The sequence below is a fragment of the Phoca vitulina genome, unplaced genomic scaffold (assembly GCF_004348235.1).
Source record: "Phoca vitulina isolate PV1807 unplaced genomic scaffold, GSC_HSeal_1.0 scaffold55, whole genome shotgun sequence".
Lineage (NCBI taxonomy): Eukaryota > Metazoa > Chordata > Mammalia > Carnivora > Phocidae > Phoca > Phoca vitulina.
Window position 1 is genome coordinate 6762227 of NW_022589758.1, and position 20480 is coordinate 6782706.

The following is a 20480-nucleotide window of genomic DNA, read 5'->3' on the forward strand; positions in this document are numbered from 1 at the left end:
CTTCCATTCACTTACACCATATCCCACCCTTTGACCTCAACCAATAAGGGTAACTGTTATCTGACTTTAAATACCATAGACTATTTTTGCCTGTTTTTGAACTTTATATAAATTGAATATGCTGTATGTACTCTTTTAGGTCTGGTTTCTTTTGCTCATTATTACATTTCTGTGATTTTTTGCACATATATGTTATGTATTTTTACATATAGACATGATTTGTTTGTTTCATTGCTGTGTAGCACAGGCCAGGCAGTGTACAAGCAGCCCCTATAGGGACCAGCAACACTCTAAAGTGACTCCTGCCATGGGGAGAGAGAAAGATAACCACACACCAGTCAGACTACAGCCCCAGCAGTGGGTGGGGGGAAGACAGCTTGTCTGATTGCAGGCCCTGCCCACCAATGAAAGGTGTCAGAGAACAACACAGGGAAAGTGCTCTGCAGTTTGGTGTTACTGCATCTCTGGCAAATGCCTGGTCGGACTTAACTCAAGCCCAAGGTGGGCCCAGACTGGCCAACTAATAGCACAGGGACCAAACACTGCCCATAACAGGCAAAGAGAGCCACTGATGATGAGTGGACTGAGAAAAGCAGACAAGACACAACAGCAGAACACATGCAACACACATAGGAGATAGCCCTGAAGTGCCAGGTTCTGATTTACAGGGGCATTGCATTGCAGGGCACTATAGGATCACTACTTCATAAGGTCATTACTTTCAAGAGCAGGAGACATAGCTGACTTTCCTAACATGAAAACAAGACACAGAGAGTTAGACAAAATGAGGAGACAGAGGAATATGTCCCAAATGAAAGTACAGGACAAAATCACAACAGGATATCTAAACAAAACAGAGACAAGTAATAACCTGATAGAGAATTTAAAGTAATGGCAAAAAGATACTCACTGAACTTGAGAAAAGAGTAGAGGACCTCAGTGAGACCCTACAAAAAGATAGAACACATAAAAAAGAAACTATCAGAGATGAAGAACTCGATAACTAAAATTAAAAATATATTAGAGGGAATTAATAGTAGACTAGAGGAAGCAGAAGAATGGATCAGGGACCTGGATGGCAGAGTAATGGAAAGCAATTACACTGGACATGAGAAAGAAAAAAAATAAAGTAAAATACATCGAGGGAAATCAGCAACACCATCAAGCATAATAACATTTTCATGTTCAGGATCCCAGAAGGAAAAGAAAGAGGAAAGGGGCAGAAAATTTATTTGAAGAAATAATATCTGAAATAATATCTTGAATTGGGGGAAGAAAACAGAAATCCAGATCCAGGAGGCATAAGAAGCCCCCAACAAAATCAGCCCAAGGAGGTCCACACCAAGACACATAGTCATTAAAATGGCAAATAAAGTAGTGATTAAGAGAGAATTTTAAAAGTAGCAAGAGAGGGATGCATGGGTGGCTCAGTCAGTAAAGCATCTGCCTTCCACTCAAGTCATGATCCCAGGGTCCTGGCATCGAGTCCCATGTTGGGCTCCTTGCTCAGCGGGGAGCCTGCTTCTCCCCCTGTCTGCCACTGCCTTTGCTTGTGCTCACTCTCTCTCTGACAAATAAATAAATAAAGTCTTTAAATTTTTTTTAATTAAAAATAAATAAAAGCAGCAAGAGAAAAGAAAATAGTTACATACAAGGGAAACCTCATAAGGCTATCTAGCTGATCTTTCAACAGAAACTTTGCAGGCCAGAAGAAAGTGGCATGATATATTCAAAGTGATGAATGGGAAAAATCTGCAGCCAAGAATACTCTACCCAGAAAGGCTATAATTCAGAATAGAAGAAGAGATAAAGAATTTCTCAGAAAAATAAAAGTTAAAGGAATTCATGATGAAGGCATTGTTGGTGGAAGAGCAAACTTGTGCAGCCACAGTGCAAAACAGTATGGAGATGCCTTAAAAAATTAAAAATAGAATTACCATGGGACGCCTGGGTGGCTCAGTCGGTTAAGCGTCTGCCTTTGGCTCAGGTCGTGATCCCAGGGTCCTGGGATCGAGTCCCACATCAGGCTCCCTGCTCCGCGGGGAGCCTGCTTCTCCCTCTGCCTCTGTCTCTCTCTCTCTGTCTCTCATGAATAAATAAATAAAATCTTTAAAAAAAAAAAAAAAAAAAGAATTACCATAGGGTCCAGTAATTCCATTATTCTGTATTTACCCAAAGACTATGAAAACACTAATTTGAAAAGATATATGCACTCCTATGTTTATTGCAGCATTATTTACAATAGCCAAATTTGAAAGCAGCCCAAGTAACCATTGATAGATGAATGGATAAAGGAGATGTGAGATATCTATATATCTATATCTATATCTATATCAGTGAAATACATATATATTTTTATTTATTTATAATGGAGTATTACTCAGCCATAAAAAATGAAACCTTGCCAATTGCAACAGTATCAATGGAAGTAGAGTATAATGCTAAGCGAAGTAAGTCAGTCAGAAAAAGTCAGTCAGAACAAAAATCTGACTGATTTTTCAGTCAGAAAAAGACAAATACCATATGATTTCCCTCATATGTGGAATATAAGAAACAAAACAAACAAACAAAGGGAAAAAAAGAGACATATCAAAAAACAGACTCTTTTTTAAGTTTAAATTTGTATTATTTTTTTGAGAGAGAGAGTGAGTGCATGATCAGTGGGGAGGGGCAGAGGGACTTGGAGAGAGAGAATTTTAAGCAGGCTCTATCCCAGCATGGAGCCTGATGTGGGGCTCAATCTCACGACCCTGAGATCATGACCTGAGCCAAAATCAGGAGTCAGATGCTTAACTGACTGAGCTATCCAGGCAGCCCAAAAAACAGACTCTTAAGTATAGAGAACAAACAGATGGTTACCAGAGGGGAGGTGGGTAGGGGGATGGGTGAAATAGGTGAAGAGGATTAAGAGTACACTCATCTTGATAAGGACTGAGTAATATATAGAATTGGTGTATCACTATATTGTACACTTCAATCTGATATAACACTGCATTTTAACTATACTAGAATTAAAATTAAAATTTAAAAATAGGTGAAAAGGTAAGCAAATTTTAGTATATGTACATAATGAAATACTATGCAGCAATACAAAGGAATGAACTAGTGATTCATGTGACAATATGATGAGCCTCAAATACTTATGGTAAGTGAGAAAATATAGATAAAAAAGAGTTACACTGTATGGTTACATTTATATAAAATTCCAGAAAATGTAAGCTAATATAGAAATTTAAATTGATCTATAGTAGCTGCACATCAGTGGGTGTTTGGGAACAGCATGGAAGGAAAGATGTACTGTAAAGGGGCACAAAGAATCTCTGGGTGGGGATGTGGAAATTTTCATTATGTTGGTAGTTTCATACATATGTATTATGGAAATTCATGAAAATATACACTTTAAATGGGTGCAGTTTATTGTATGTAAATAATAACTCAATAATATTGTTTTTTAAAAAGCATCTCAGGAGCCCAGTATTGACCATGTATTCCAATGCATTATGGTGGTAAACTGTGGCAGGGCCATTGCTACTCTCATGTAGACTAAGGATGCCAATTTCATGGAGTTTAGGAGGTATTTTGCATTATGGCATTTTTTTTCAGATGCCTGCCTCAAAGAAGTCTCCAGCTTCTGATAAGGAAGCTTATCTTTATAAGTAAACAGGAAAACAAAAGAGGCATTTTCTGTGATACGATTCATGGTTCTGTAAAGTAGTGCACAATGTTTCCATTTTTATACCCTTTTTGTGCATGTGAGAGAGAACTGATTTCAAGTGTCCCCACACACATGTGTGTCCTTTGACTTCTAATATTTATACATATGCTATACATTTTTATTTTTCCAAGGGTAAGAAAAATGCTAGAATTCTTCCCATATGAATTTCAAATTAGTTCATAAATATTGCATTCTGAATTAGATACTTTACCCTAAATAACTTGTGCTTTTTTATGGTTTATTTTGAAAAAAAGGTGAACAGTGATGCTGGATTCACATATAAGCATAGGGTATTTGTGCTTCAGATGCTAGGAAAAGACAGTTGAAATAATGCTTTTCTTCCTTTCAAATCCTATCTAGAACAACTGCCATATGACTGTCAGTGTAGTTTCTCCTTAAATATTTTGAGAGGAAGGGTAAAATCCACAAAAGAAAAATGACATGTACTGAGCAATTATTAAGTACGAAGCATCACGTCATTTATTTCACAAAAAGTTTTTGCATTCAAGTGTTCCAACACTGTAAGGTTTGTAGTATTAGCCCCATTTTACAGGTAAGGAAACTGTGGTTCAGACAAGTCAAGGTACTTATCAAAAGCTCCTGACACATTTGCTAATTTGAGGGCAGCAGTTGAGAGGCTGAGAAACTGAACAGAGGATTTAGGAATCTCACGGGTTTGGAGAACAAAAACTGGAGTACAGGGCTCTACAATGAGGAGCCCTTGTGAATACTCATGAGTTTCAGTTGGAACTCTTGAAAGACTATACCTTATGTATAAGTATGAACTGGTACATTAGCAAGATGGAGGCTCCTAATTTTCCCTCCTCCAACGGTTATGTTGAATATATAGCTACACATGGATCAATTCATGCTGAGAGAAATCCAGAAGCTAGTTGAGTGACTCCTACACATCAGAAAACTGAGAAAATACTCACATCAAAATGGTGGGAAAAGCTGAGACACACTCTTGCCATAAACCCCCCTCTTGGCACAGTGCCTTAAAACTGAGACAAAACTCCCAACTTTCAGCTTCTCCTTGAGGAGGGGAGAATTTTGGCCACACATCTAGCCCTCTAACTTTTATGGCTACCTCCTAAGTGACTAGCTCCCAAATCACCTAGCTTAAAAAGCTGAAGGGGCTTGGCATTTGCATGTCTCTCAGGACCACAATAAACAAAGAGGCAGTTTTTAAACAGGTTCACAAACACTTCCCACAGCTATTCCCCTGGGCTCAGTGTAGAGGGAGGAGGCAAAAATGCCCAGCTTCCAGTTTCTCTCTGGAAGGGATACTCTCCCAGCTGCTGCCCAAGAGTCAGGCTTCTAATCAGGTTGCACCTGGGAGCTGACTAGGCTCCTCTTGGAACTCGAAAGGGTTTGTGGGCACTACCTCCACCTTTTTCCCCCAGCTCACTCCAACAGCAAAACCAAGTCCCCAACTTCTCTCTTAAGGAGCTAGTTGACACATCTAGCACCCTAACTTTTACAGCTGCTATCTGAGGGATGGGCTCCTGAACTATCTAGCTCTGGGAACTGACAGGACTCAGCAATTTGTGAGTCCACCAGGACCATAGAGAACAAAGAGCTGCTTTTTATGGGTGCACAAGTACTCCCAGAGGCTATTCCTCCTGGATCAGTACAGAGCCAGTAGGCAAAACCACCCTGCTCCTTATCTTCCTTAATCTTCCTGATAGGGGATATACCACATATCTAACATCCCAACCCTTCCAGAAGCTGCCTGAAGGTCGCATCTAGGGCCTGACAAAGCAATTAATAGTTCTCCAGGAGCCTGAATAGGCATGTGAGCATTTCCCCCACATTTTATTTAAATTTTATTTTATTATGTTATGTTAGTCCCCATACATTACATCATTGGCTTTGGATGTAGTGTTCCATGATTCATTGTTTGTGTATAACACCCAGTGCTCCATTCACTATGTGCCCTCCTTAATACCCATCACCAGGCTAACCCATTCCCCTACCCCTCCCCTCTAAAACCCTCAGTTTGTTTCTCAGAGTCCATAGTCGCTCATGGTTTGTCTCCCCCTCCGATTTCCCCACCTACATTTTTCCCTTCCTCCTATCTTCTTCTTTTTTTTATTTTTTTAACATATAATGTATTATTTGTTTCAGAGGTACAGGTCTGTGATTTATCATTCTTACACAATTCACAGTGCTTACCATAGCATATACCCTCCCCAATGACTATCACCCAGCCACCCCATCCCTCCCATACCCCCACCACTCCAGCAACCCTCAATTTGTTTCCTGAGATTAAGAATTCCTCATATCAGTGAAATCATATGATACTTGTCTTTCTCTGATTAACTTATTTTGCTTAGCATAATACCCTCTAGTTCCATCCATGTCGTTGCAAATGGCAAGATTCCGTTTTTTTCTGATGGCTGCATAATATTCCATTGTATATATATACCACATCTTCTTTATCCATTCTTCTGTTGATGGACATCTTGGCTCTTTCCATAGTTTGGCTATTGTGGACTTTGCTGCTATAAACATTGGGGTACATGTATCCCTTTGGATCACTACATTTGTATCTTTGGGGTAAATATCCAGTAGTGCAATTGCTGGGTCGTAGGGTAGCTCAATTTTCAACTTTTTGAGGAACCTCCATACTGTTTTCCAGAGTGGCTGCACAAGCTTGCATTCCCACCAACAGTGTAGGAGGGTTCCCCTTTCTCACATCCTCACCAACATCTGTCGTTTCCTGACTTGTTAATTTTAGCCATTCTGACTGGTGTGAGGTGGTATCTCATTAAGGTTTTGATTTGGATTTCCCTGATGCCGAGTGATGTTCAGCACTTTTTCATGTGTCTGTTGGCCATCTGGATGTCTTCTTTACAGGAATGTCTGTTCATGTCTTCTGCCCATTTCTTGATAGGAGTATTTGTTCTTTGGGTGTTGAGTTTGATAAGTTCTTTATAGATTTTGGATACTAGCCCTTTATCTGATATGTCATTTGCAAATATCTTCTTCCATTCTGTAGGTTGTCTTTTGGTTTTGTTGACTGTTTCCTTTGCTGTGCAAAAGCTTTTTATCTTGATGAAGTCCCAGTAGTTCATTTTTCCCTTGCTTCCCTTGCCTTTGGCGATGTTTCTAGGAAGAAGTTGCTGTGGCTGAGGTCCAAGAGGTTGCTGCCTGTGTTCTCCTTTAGGATTTTGATGGACTCCTGCCTCACATTTAGGTCTTTCAACCATTTTGAGGATATTTTTGTGTGTGGTGTAAGGAAATGGTCCAGTTTCATTCTTCTGCATGTGGCTGTCCAATTTTCCCAACACCATTTGTTGAACAGACTGTCTTTTTTCCATTGGACATTCTTTCCTGCTTTGTCGAAGATTAGTTGACCATAGAGTTGAGGGTCTATTTCTGGGCTCTCTCTTCTGTTCCATTGATCTATGTGTCTGTTTTTGTGCCACTACCATACTGTCTTGATGATGACAGCTTTGTAATGGAGCTTGAAGTCCGGAATTGTGATGCCACCAGCTTTGCTTTCTTTTTCAACATTCCTCTGGCTATTCGGGGTTTTCTCTGGTTCCATACAAATTTTAGGATTATTTGTTCCATTTCTTTGAAAAAAGTAGAGGTATTTTGATAGGGATTGCATTATATATGTAGATTGCTCTAGGTAGCATTGACATTTTCACAATATTTGTTCTTCCAATCCATGAGCATGGAATGTTTTTCCATTTCTTTGTGTCTTCCTCAATTTCTTTCATGAGTATTCTATAGTTTTCTGAGTACAGATTCTTTGCCTCTTTGGTTAGATTTATTCCTAGGTATCATGGATTTTGTGCAATTGTAAATGGGATTGACTTCTTAATTTCTCTTTCTTCTGTCTTGTTGCTGGTGTATAGAAATGCAACTGATTTCTGTGCATTGATTTTATATCCTGCCACTTGGCTGAATTCCTGTGTGAGTTCTAGCAGTTTTGGGATGGAGTCTTTTGGGTTTTCCACATAAAGTATCATATCATCTGCAAGGAGTGAGAATTTGACTTCTTTGCTGATCCAGATGCCTTTTATTTCTTTTTGTTGTCTGATTGCTGAGGCTAGAACTTCTAGTTGAATAGCAGTGGTGATGGTGGACATCCCTGCCGTGTTCCTGACCATAGGGGAAAAGATCTCAGTTTTTCCCCATTGAGAATGATATTCACTGTGGGTTTTTCATAGATGGCTTTTATGATATTGAGGTATGTACCTTCTATCCCTACACTCCTCTGAAGAGTTTTAATCAAGAAAGGATGTTGTACTTTGTCAAATGCTTTTTCTGCATCTATTGAGAGGATCATATGTTTCTTGTTCTTTCTTTTATTAATGTATTGTATCACATTGATTGATTTGAGGATGCTGAACCAAACTTGCAACCCAGAAATAAATCCCACTTGGTCATGGTGAATAATCCTTTTAAAGTACTGTTGGATCCCATTGGCTAGTATTTTGGTGAGAATTTTTGCATCCATATTCATCAGGGATATTGGTCTGTAATTCTCCTTTTTGATGGGGTCTTTGTCTGGTTTTGGGATCAAGGTAATGGTGGCCTCATAAAATGAGTTTGGAAGTTTTCCTTCCATTTCTATTTTTTGGAACAGTTTCAGAAGAATAGGTATTAATTCTTCTTTAAATGTTTGGTAGAATTCCCCTGGGAAGCCATCTGGCCCTGGGCTCTTGTTTTTTGGGAGATTTTTTATTACAGCTTCAATTTCCTTAGTGGTTATGGGTCTATTCAGGTCTTCTATTTCTTCCTGGTTCCATTTTGGTAGTTTATACATCTCTAGGAATACATCCATTTCTCCCAGATTATCTAATTTGCTGGCATATAGTTGCTCATAATAAGTTCTTGTAATTGTTTGTATTTCTTTGTTGTTGGTTGTGATCACTCCTCTTTCATTCATGATTTTATTTATTTCGGTCATTTCTCTTTTCTTTTTGATAAGCCTGGCCAGGGGCTTATCAATATTATTAATTCTTTCAAAGAACAAGCTCCTAGTTTCGTTGATCTGTTCTACTGTTCTTTTGGTTTCTATTTCATTGATTTCTGCTCTGATTTTTATTATTTCTCTTCTCCTGCTGGGTTTAGGCTTTATTTGCTGTTCTTTCTCCAGCTCCTTTAGGTGTAGGGTTAGGTTGTGTACTTGAGACCTTTCTTGTTTCTTGAGAAAGGCTTGTATTGCTATATACTTTCCACTTAGGACCTCCTTTGCTGCATCCCAAAGATTTTGAACAGTTGTGTTTTCATTTTCATTTGTTTCTATGAATTTTTTTTAATTCTTCTTTAATTTCCTGGTTGACCCATTCATTCTTTAGTAGGATGCTCTTTAGCCTCCATGTATTTGAGTTCTTTCTGACTTTCCTCCTGTGATTGAGTTCTAGTTTCAAAGCATTGTGGTCTGAAAATACGCAGAGAATGATCCCAATCTTTTGGTACTGGTTGAGACTTGATTTGTGACCTAGGATGTGATCTATTCTGGAGAATGTTCCATGGGGACTAGAGAAGAATATGTATTCTGTTGCTTTGGTATGGAATGTTCTGAATATATCTGTGAAGTCCATTTGGTCCAGTGTGTCATTTAAAGCCTTTATTTCCTTGTTGATCTTTTGCTTAGATGATCTGTCCATTTCAGTGAAGGGGGTGTTAAAGTCCCCTACTATTATTGTATTATTGTTGATGTGTTTCTTTGATTTTGTTATTAATTGGCTTATATAATTGGCTGCTCCCATGTTAGAGGCATAGATATTTACAATTGTTAGATCTTCTTGTTGGATAAAGCCTTTAAGTAGGATATAGTGTCCTTCCTCATCTCTTATTATAGTCTTTGGTTTAAAATCTAATTTGTCTGATATAAGGATTGCCACCCCAGCTTTCTTTTGGTGTCCATTAGGGTGGTATATTTTTTTCCACCCTCTCAGTTTCAATCTGGAGGTGTCTTTGGGTCTAAAATGAGTCTCTTGCAGACAGCATATTGATGGGTCTTGTTTTTTAATCCAATCTGATAGCCTGTGTCTTTTGATTGGAGCATTTAGCCCATTTACATTCAGGGTAACTATTGAAAGATATAAATTTAGTGCCACTGTATTGCCTGTAAAGTGACTGTTACTGTATATTGTCTCTGTTCCTTTCTGGTCTATGTTACTTTTAGGCTCTCTCTTTGCTTAGAGGACCCCTTTCAATATTTCTTGTAGGGCTGGTTTGGTGTTTGCAAATTCTTTTAGTTTTTGTTTGTCCTGGAAACTTTTTATCTCTCCTTCAATTTTCAATGACAGCCTAGCTGGATATAGTATTCTTGGCTGCATATTTTTCTTGTTTAGTGCTCTGAATATATCATGCCAGTCCTTTCTGGTCTCTCAGGTCTCTGTGGATAGGTCTGCTGCCAGTCTGATGTTTCTACCATTGTAGGTTACAGACCTCTTGTCCTGAGCTGCTTTCAGGATTTTCTCTTTGTCTCTGAGACTTGTAAGTTTTACTATTAGATGTGGGGATGTTGACCTATTTTTATTGATTTTGAGGGGGGGTTCTCTGTGCCTCCTGGATTTTGATGCCTGTTTCCTTCCCCAAATTAGGGACGTTCTCTGCTATAATTTGCTCCAAATACCTTCTGCCCCTCTCTCTCCTTCTTCTGGGATCCCAATTACTCTAATATTGTTTCGTCTTATGGTATCGCGTATCTCTCAAATTCTGCCCTCGTCATCCAGTAGTTTTTTATCTCTCTTTTTCTCAGCTTCTTTATTTTCCATTATTTGGTCTTCTATATCACTAATTCTCTCTTCTGCCTCATTTATCCTAGCAGTTAGAGCCTCATTTTTTATTGCACCTCATTAATAGCTCTTTTGATTTTGACTTGGTTAGATTTTAGTTCTTTTATTTCCCCAGAAAGGGTTTCTCTAGTATCTTCCATGCTTTTTTCAAGCCCAGCTAGTATCTTTATAATCGTCATTCTGAACTCTAGTCCCAACATCTTATTATTGTCTGTATTGATTAGGTCCCTGGCAGTTTGTACTCCTTCTTGTTCTTTTTTTTTGAGGTGAGTTTTTCTGTCTTGTCATTTTATTCAGAGGAGAATAGATGAATGAGAGAACAAAATGCTAACAAAATAACAACGACCCCAGAAAAATATACACTAAACAAATCAGAAGAGACCTGAAACCAGGGGGAACAGAAAGGGAAAGAAAGAAAGAAAAAAAAGAATATGATCAAATATGATCAGGCTGGTGAATAGATTAGTGCCACACACTAGATTTTGGGCGTATTTTGGTCTGTTAGAAGAAACTGCCTCCCAAAATTTTAAAGAAAGAAAAACTTGTATATATACAAAAATAAGGGTACATATGATGAAGGGATGGAATATGACTGTAAAGATGAAAATTATAAAAGATTTTTTAAAAAGAATTGATAAGATGTTGGTTGAAAAAAGAAAGAATAGAAATTTATAAAAAAATGAGAGAGAATGTGTTTAGGCAGGAGACTAGAACAAAGCCATACACTAGAGATTTAGGGTATATTTTGGTCTGTTAGAAGAAACTGTATCCCAAAATTTTAAAGAGAGAACAGCTTATATATATACAAAAAATAAGGTTAACTACAATGAAGGGATAGAATATGACTCTAAAAATGAAAAATAAGATTTTTTAAAAAGGGATTGATAAGATAAGATGTTGGTTGAAAAAGGGAAAAAGAAAAGTTCAAAAAAAATAGAAAAAGAAAGTTAAAAATATTAACTTTGAAAGACTAAAGAATCATGGGGAAAAAAGCCCTGAATTCTATGTGCTGTATTCCTCTAGTGCTCGACTTCTGCTGTTCTCATTGATCGTTAAACTTGGTCTTGGCTGGTTGTTCTTGCTGATCTTCTGGGGGAGGGGCCTGTTGCAGTGATGCTCAAATGTCTTTGCCTGAGGCAGAATTGCCCCACCTTTGCCAGGAGCCGGACTAAGTAATCTGCTTGGGTTTGCTCTCGGTAGCTTTTATTCCCTGAAACCTTTCCGTACAGCTTTGGAGGATGAGAAAGAAAATGGTAGCCTCCCAATCTCCACCCCAGAGGAGCCGAGAACTAGGGGCCCCACTCCTCAGTGAGCGCTCAGAGAAGAGCAATCAATCACTCCTGTCTCCCTGGTCTCCAGTCACACTCCGGCCTGTGACTGAGCATTTCTATCTCTGGCACACGACCCTGTTTGTAGTCTCCAAACCCAGCAGATTCCTGCAGTGTGCTCCCGCACCACTCCTCCTAGGGGAGGAAGGGCAGTCTCCCCGGATCTGCCACTTGTTGTGTCCCTGCTTCCAGAAAGTGGTTGCTTTTCTGTTCAGAGAGTTGCTGCTATTCTTTTCTTTGATCTCCTGTTGAGTTTGTAGGTGTTCAGAATGGTTTGATACTTATCTAGCTGAATTCCTGGGACCAGACAAAATTTAGGTCTCCTACTCCTTTGCCGTCTTGCTCCTCCTCCCTCTCCCCCACTTTTGTGGCACTGATGGGACTTCACACACCTTAATCTCCTAGGAGCACTAAGAAAAAAATGGTGGTATAGACAAGCACAAGTTTGACAGACACCCAGAATTTTGGGCCAGTTTGAGTGGTGAGTTTCATATACTACATGAGGTTAGTCTGTCAAGACTTGGATGGGTGGTTGTTTTATCTAATGAGCAAAAACCACACAGAGAATCAAGGAAATTGAAGAAACAGGGTAATATGTTCCAAACAAAAGAACAAGATAAATCTTTAAACACTGACCATAATGAAACAGAACTAAGTGATTTACCCAACAGAGAATTCAAAATAATGTCATAAATATGCTCCCTGAGGTCAGAAAAACAATTCATGAACAATGTGACAATTTTAACAAAGAGATAGAAAATATTAAAAAGTACCAAGTACAAATAATATATCTGAAGAATACAATAATCGAACCAAAAATATTCAACTGAGGGATATGACAGCAGACTAAATCAAATGAAAGAAAAGATCATCAAACTCAAAAATAGGTCAGTGGAAATAACCTAATCAGAGAAATAAAAAAAAAAAATGAATGAATGAAAAAAGTTAAGATAGCTTAAGAGACTTATGGGACACCATCAAAAGGACAATATACACATCATGGGAGTTGCAGAAAGAGAAACGGGAGAAATGGGGACAGAAAGCTTATTAAAAAATAATGGTTGGAAAAACCTTCCCCAAATCTATGGAAAGAAAAAGACATCCAGATCCAGGGGCCCCAAGAATGCTAAATTAGATGAATTCAAAGATATTCATACCAAGATACGTTGTAATCAAATTGTCAAAAGTTAAAGACTGAAGAATTTTGAAAGCAGCAAGAGAAAAATAACTTTTTACGTACAAGGAAACTTCCATAAGACTATAAGCAAATTTTTCAACAGAAACCTTGCTGGTCAGAAGGGGGTGAGATGATATATTCAAAGTGCTGAAAGAAAAAATCTGCCAACCAAGAATACTTGGCCCAGCAAAGTTGTGCTTCCGAAGTGAAGGATAGATGAATATATTCTAAAACAAAAAAAAAAGCTGCAGGAGTTCATCACTAGACCAGCCTTACAAGAAGTGTTAAAGGGAGTTCTTCAAGCTAAAACAAAAGGCCACTAAATAACAACATAAGAACATATGAAAGTATAAAACTCATGGGAAAAAGTAAATATACAGTCAAATTCTCTACTATAGTAATGGTGGTGTGTAACACATAACTCTAGTATAAGGGTTAAAAGACAAAAGTATTAAAAATAACTATAGCTACAATAATTTGTTAATGGTGCACAATATAAAAAGATATAAATTGTGACACCAAAAACATAAAATGTCAGGGGGAGTGAAAGTATAGAGCTATTGTTTACAGTGGAAGTTAAATTGTTATCAACTTAAAAAAGACTGTTGTAAGTCATTTTATATAAGCCTTGTGGTAATGGCAAAGCAAAAACCTATAGTAGATACATGAAAGAGAAGGAGAAATTAATCAAAGCAGAAAATGATCAAATAACAAAGGAATACAACAAGAGATGAAGAAAGAAAAAAATCTACAAAATACCCAGAAAACAATGAACAAAATGGCAATAGTAGGCTCTTATCAATCAATAATCACTAAATGTAAAAGGACTAAATTCTCAAAAGATGCAGAGTGGCTGAATGAAGAAAAAAAAAAGACCCAACTATATGCTGCCTACAAGAGACTCACTTCAGCTTTAAGGACACACATAGATTGAAAACAGAGGAATTAAAAATATATTCCATGCAAATGAAAACCAAGAGAGAGCAGGGGCAGCTATACTTATGTCAGAGAAAATAGACTTTAAGTCAAAAATAGTCACAAGAGACAAAAAAGGTCATTATATAATGATGAAGAGGTCAATTCATCAAGAGGATATAGCAATTGCAAACACTTATGTACCCAACATCAGGGCACCTACATATATAAAGCAAATAAAAACACCTAAGAAAGAAATTGACAGCATTACAAGAACAGTAAGGGACTTCAATACCTTGCTTCGAAAAATGGATAGATCACCTAGACAGAAAACTAATAAGGAAATATTGGACTTGAACTACAATTTAGATCAAATGGACCTAATAAATATATACAAAGCATTCTATCCAAAGGCAGCAGAATATACATTCTTCTCAAGTACACATGGAACATTATCCAGGATAGATCATATGTTAAGCCATAAAATAAATCTTAACAAATTTAAGATCAAAATCATATTAAGCATCTTTTCTGACCACAATGGTGTGAACTAGAAATCAATAACAGGATGAAAACTGGAAAATTCACAAATGTGTGGAAATTAAACAACACACTCCTGAACTATCAATGGGTCAAAGAAGAAATGAAAAAGGAAATAAAAAAATATCACAAGACAAACTAAAATGAAAATGTAACATACAAAAACGTGGGATATAACAAAAGCAGTGCTAAAAAATAAATTTATGGTGATAAATTCTATATTAAGAAAAAAAAGAAAAAAGAAAGATCCCAAAAAGCAATCTAACTTTACACCTCAAGGAAACAGAAAAAGAACAAACTAAGCCTGAAGTTAGTAGGATGGAAATAATGATCAGAGCAAAAATAAATGAAAAATAGACTAGAAAGACAATATAAAAGACCAAGGAAAATAAGAGTTGGTTTTTTAAATAAGGTAAACAAAATTCACAAAACTTTAGACTAAGAAAAAAAGAATACTCAAATAAATAAAATCATAAATGAAGAGTAGACATTACAAAACCAACACCACAGAAATACAAAGGATCATAAATGATTACTATGAACAATTATGTGCCAACAAATTGGATAACCTAGAAGAAATGTATGAATTCCTAGAAATACACAGCCTACTAAGGCTGAATGATGAAGAAAGAAAATCTGAACATAGCAATAATGAGTAAGATTGAATCAGTAATAAAAAATCTCCCAATAAAGTCTGGGACCAGATGGTTTTACTGGTGAAATACACCAGATATTTAAAGAAGAATTAATACCAATTTTTCTTAAACTCCTCCAAAAAACTGAAGAGAGAATTTTTTCAAACTAATTTTACAAAGCCAGTATTAATTATCCTGGTACCAAAGCCAAACAAGGAGACTACAAGAAAAGAAAACTACAGGCCAGTATCACTGATGAGCAAAGAAGCAAAATTCCTCAACAGAATATTAGCAAATTAATTCAACAGATCATTAAAGGGATCATATACCATGATCAAGAGGGGTTCATCCCTAGGAAACAAGGATGGTTCAACATATGCAAATTAATCAATGTGATACACCACATTAATGAAACAAAGTATAAAAATTATATGAGTAATGCAGATACAGAAAAGGTATTTGACAGAATTCAATATCCTTTCATGATAAAACCTCTCAACAAATTAGGTATAGAAGGAATGCATCTCAACATAGAAAAGGCCATATACAAAAAGCCCACACCTGACATCACTCTCAATGTGGAAAATCTGTAAGCTTTTCCTCGAAGATTGGGAATAAGACAAGGATGCCCACTCTCACCACTTCTATTCAACATAGCACTGGAAGTCCTAGCCAGAGCAATTAGATAAGAAAAAGAAATAAAAGGCACACAAATTGGAAAGGAAGAAGTAAAATCATCTCTTTTTGCAGATGACACGACTTTATATATAGGAACCCCTAAAGACTCTAATAAAAAACTCTTAGAACTGATAAACAATTTCAGTAAAGTTACAAAATCGACATACAAAAATCAGTTCAATTTCTACACACTAAAAATGAACTATGCAAAAAAGAAATTAGGAAAAAATCCCATTTCCAACAGCATCAGAAAGAATAAAATAGGAATGAATTTAATGAAGGAGGTAAAAGACCTGTACACAGAAAAGTATAAAACATTAATGGAAGAAATTAAAGAAGACCTAAATAAGTAAAAGAATATCCTGTGCTCATGGTTGGAATAATTAACATTGTCAAAATGGCCATACTACCCAACGTGATCTACAAACTCAGTGCAATCCCTACTAAAACTCCAATGGTGTTTTTGACAGAAATAGAAAAAAAAATCCTAAAATTCAAGTGGAACCATAAAGGACCTCAAATAACTAGAGCAATCTTGAACAAGAAGAGTAATGCTGGAGGCATCATACTTCCTGATTTCACAGTATATTACAAAGCTATAGTAATAAAAACAATGTCATAAAAACAGACATATAAACCAATAGAACAGAACCAAGAGCCCAGAAATAAACCCACACTGATATAGTCAATCAATATTTGGCAAGGAAGTCAAAAATACCCCAGAGAGGAAAAGATAGTCTCTTCAACAAATGGTGTTGGGAAAAATGGATAATCATATGTAGAAGAATGAAATTGGACTCCTATTTTACACCAGTCACAAAAACCAACTTGAAATGGCTTAAAGATTTAAATATAAGACTTGAAACCATAAAACCAAAAACCATGGGAAAAACCAGGGTAAACCTCCTTGACCCGAGTCTTGGCAGTGATTTTTTGGATACGACACCAAAAGCACAAGTGACAAAAGTAAAAATAAATAAGTGGGAGTATATGAAACTAAAAAGCTGCAAAACAGAAGAAATAAGAAAATGAAAAGGCAACCTATGGAATAGGAAAAAATATTTGCAAACCATCTATATGATAAGGGGGTATATGCATAACATATAAGGAACTCATACAACTCAGTAGCAAAAAACCAAACAATCCAAATTTAAAAATGGATCTGAATAGACATTTTCCCAAAGAAGACATACAAACAACTAATGGGTATGTGAAAAAATGCTCAACATCACTAATCATCAGGGAAGTGAAAATCAAAACCACAATGAGATATCACGTCATACCTGTGAGGATAGCTATTACTAAAAAGTGAAAAGATGATGTGTTGGCTAGGATGTATCCAAAGGAAAAATAACTATCTTGAGATATCTGCATTCCCATGTTCATTGCAGCATTAGTCACAATAGCCAAGATATGGAAACAACCTAAATGTCTGTCAACAGATGAATGTATAAAGAGAATGGCATACACATACAAACACACATGTGTGCACACATGCATCCTGCCATTTGAACCTAAAGGTTCATTATGCTAAGTGAAATAAGACAGATATAGAAAGAAAAATATTTCATGATCTCACTTACGGGTGAAATATGTAATATATATATTGCCAAACTCATAGTAATAGAAAATAGAATAATGGTTACCAGAGGCTGGGGTAGTGGGAAAAGGGGAGATTTACGAGAGAGAGAGAGAAGGAAGGAAAGAGGAATGAAGGAAGGAAGGAAGGAAGGAAGGAAAAAAAGAAAGAAAGAAAGAGAGAGAGAAAGAAAGAAAGGAGGAAAGAAAAAAGAAAGAAAGGAGTGATGGGGAGTTATTGTTTAATGGGTACAGTTTCATTTTTGTAAAATGAAGAGAGTTCTGGAGATGGATGGTGGTTATGGTCACACAACAATATAAATGTACTTAATACCACTGAACCATACACTTAAAATGGTTAAGATAGTAAGTTTTATGTTACATGAATTTTGCCACAACAACAAAGAATGAGTGAACTGGTGATGGACCAGCTCTCACAAAAATTTAAACAAAGCTTCAGGTCAGCTCAATCTCAGCCAAAATAAGACAATCTGCCCCTACCCTAACTTTCTGCCAGAAGCAAAAGTAGCTCATCTCTGGAGGAAGATACTTATTATTTAAAGCCTCACATTAACTTTTACCATTTTTTTAAACATGATGTCCAGTGTTCAGTTAGTAAAACTGAAACCAACCAAGACAAAGACACAGTTTATTTAAAAATGAAAAGGAAAAACATCAAGTCCTACCAGAGATTCAGATATTGAATTATTAGCCATATATTTTAACTCATTAATATGTTCAATAAATTACATGACAAGATGAGGAATTTCAGCAGAAAATGGGAAGCTGTAAGAATCAATCAGAAATTATAAATCTAAAAAATATAAACCCTGAAATTAGGAATTCAATAGATGGGATTTACACAACAGGTTTAGAATTTATTCAATTTTATATATTCCTTGCAGCTCAGAAATGTTAATATAGACAGAAGTTAAAATAACTTTTATTGTTTTAGTTCCATTGAGAGAACCCGATTTTTGAGTGAAGCCTCTGAGTGTTAATTTTCCATCTTTTGAACATTGGAGGAAATTGCATTAATGCAGCTATCCTTGAGTGTAATAATAAAATGTATAGTCATATACACATTTAAAAATTACTATGTTTATTTCTTTATCAAGGCTTCAGAGGTTTATCTTCTCTATCTGATGTTTCAGCAGTTGGTTTCAGCCCAGAAATTTGAATTATTTCACACAATGCCACTGCAGTGATAACTGTTTATGATTGTTGGATTCATTTCCATTATCACTGGCAAGAAGAGAGAAATTACTCTTGCTAACACTAATTGATAAGGAAGGTAAATGTGAGCTCCAAATTTTGAAATCAGATTTTTTTTAAAGAAGAAATTTAGCTTTACAAACCTTGGAGAAATACAGTTTTTCACAATTACCTTTTCAATCAATTCAACTATTAATCTCTTTCCTAATTTAAAAACTAGAACCCATGGATGATTTTTAAATCAAAGGCATGTCCAATTCTTATTATCTTGAGGTTCAGAATTAGTTTTATCTATTAAACCAGTCTCATAGACATAGTATCAAAATCATACCATCCTCTCCACTTTCCCCCAATATAATGCCTATAATTCATAGTTCCTAATGTCAGGTAGCTGAATCAGGTGATTGCAGGTGACATACTTTATTAGAGGCTTATAATCTAACTGAAGATTACACTATATTTGAGGCACATCTTATTTAATCCTCAAAACAAACCTGAAAATTAAATATTGTCCTCATCTCGAGGATGGGAAAATTGAGGTATTCCAGACATTCTTATCATTCCCAATGGCATCTAGCTAGTAAGAAATAAACCTGGGATTTGACCTGCATGGAAATAGTTAAGTCCTACCTGCATGTTTGAATGCCCATTTCTATTCCACTGTCAGTTAATCATTGAAAATTTTTCATCTTGGGATCTATATTTCATAGATATATAATCCTTTTACAATGATGAATGACTGAATGACAATAAATAAATGTCATTCTAAAAATATAGTTCTACTGGCAATGCTTTCATTTTAAGAGTCATTTTTGATCTAGAAACCAATTTGAATGACTGTGTTGCTTTTCTAATGGTTTACAATATAAATGTAGAGAAATCATTTGGTTCAGAGCTAGGCAACTTACATTGCTTGGGTATATAGTTTAATATCAGGGGCCAAATAGGCTGACAGAGAGAACAGAAACCTGTTAGTTAAAGAATAAATTCAATCACTGTCCTCAAGGATGTTGCAATATAGTAGACAGAGTGTGATATTAAAAATGCATGTATAAAACATTGGAACACTGATTTAAACATGTAATCTAGGATCATTTTTTTCACATACAATTTTTTTTATTATGTTCAGTTAGCCAACATACAGTATATCATTTGTTTTTGATGTAGTGTTCAAAGAGTCATTGGTTGTGTATAATACCCAGTGCACCTAGGATCATTTTAAAATCTAGTTTATAACTTTACCTTGGGGAATCCTGGGGTCTTGAGGTACAACATAGAAGCACAATTTTTATGAGGTTTCCTAAGCAGTAAAGACATAAGGGGGTTTTGTTAGCTACCCCCTACCCACACCCAGAATATACTTAGATCAAGAAACTCTTCAGGAGGCAATAACTGCCATATTGTAGTTCCTGTAGAAAAACTTAGATATGTCTAAAGAATATGCTCTACTCACAATGCCCAAGCATTTCCTGCTCCAGGACACCTCTGGTTTTTTCCTGAGTAGGACCACTGCTGAAAGCTTTTTCAACATTAAACTGTGCATTCTTTAATTTCTGCAAATGAAAACACTACAGAAATGAAAGTGAGATTCAAACCTGGAGATTTTTTTTAAAAGACTAGTAACAAGACATTGACAACATTGCCCAGAGGCAATGATCTGGAGTGCATCCAGTGATAATCATTCCAGAAGAAAGAGCAATGGAGTAAGTATGTGGGACTCATAAAAAGTATGAAAGAGGTAGGCCCAGAATTCTACCAAACATTTAAAGAAGAGTTAATACCTATCCTTTGCAAACTATTCCAAAAATTCAAGAGGAAGGGAAACTTCCAAATTCATTCTATGAGGCCAGCATTACCCTGATTCCAAAACCAGATAAGGACACCAAAAAAAAAAGAGGACTATAGGCCAGTATCTCTGACAAACATAGG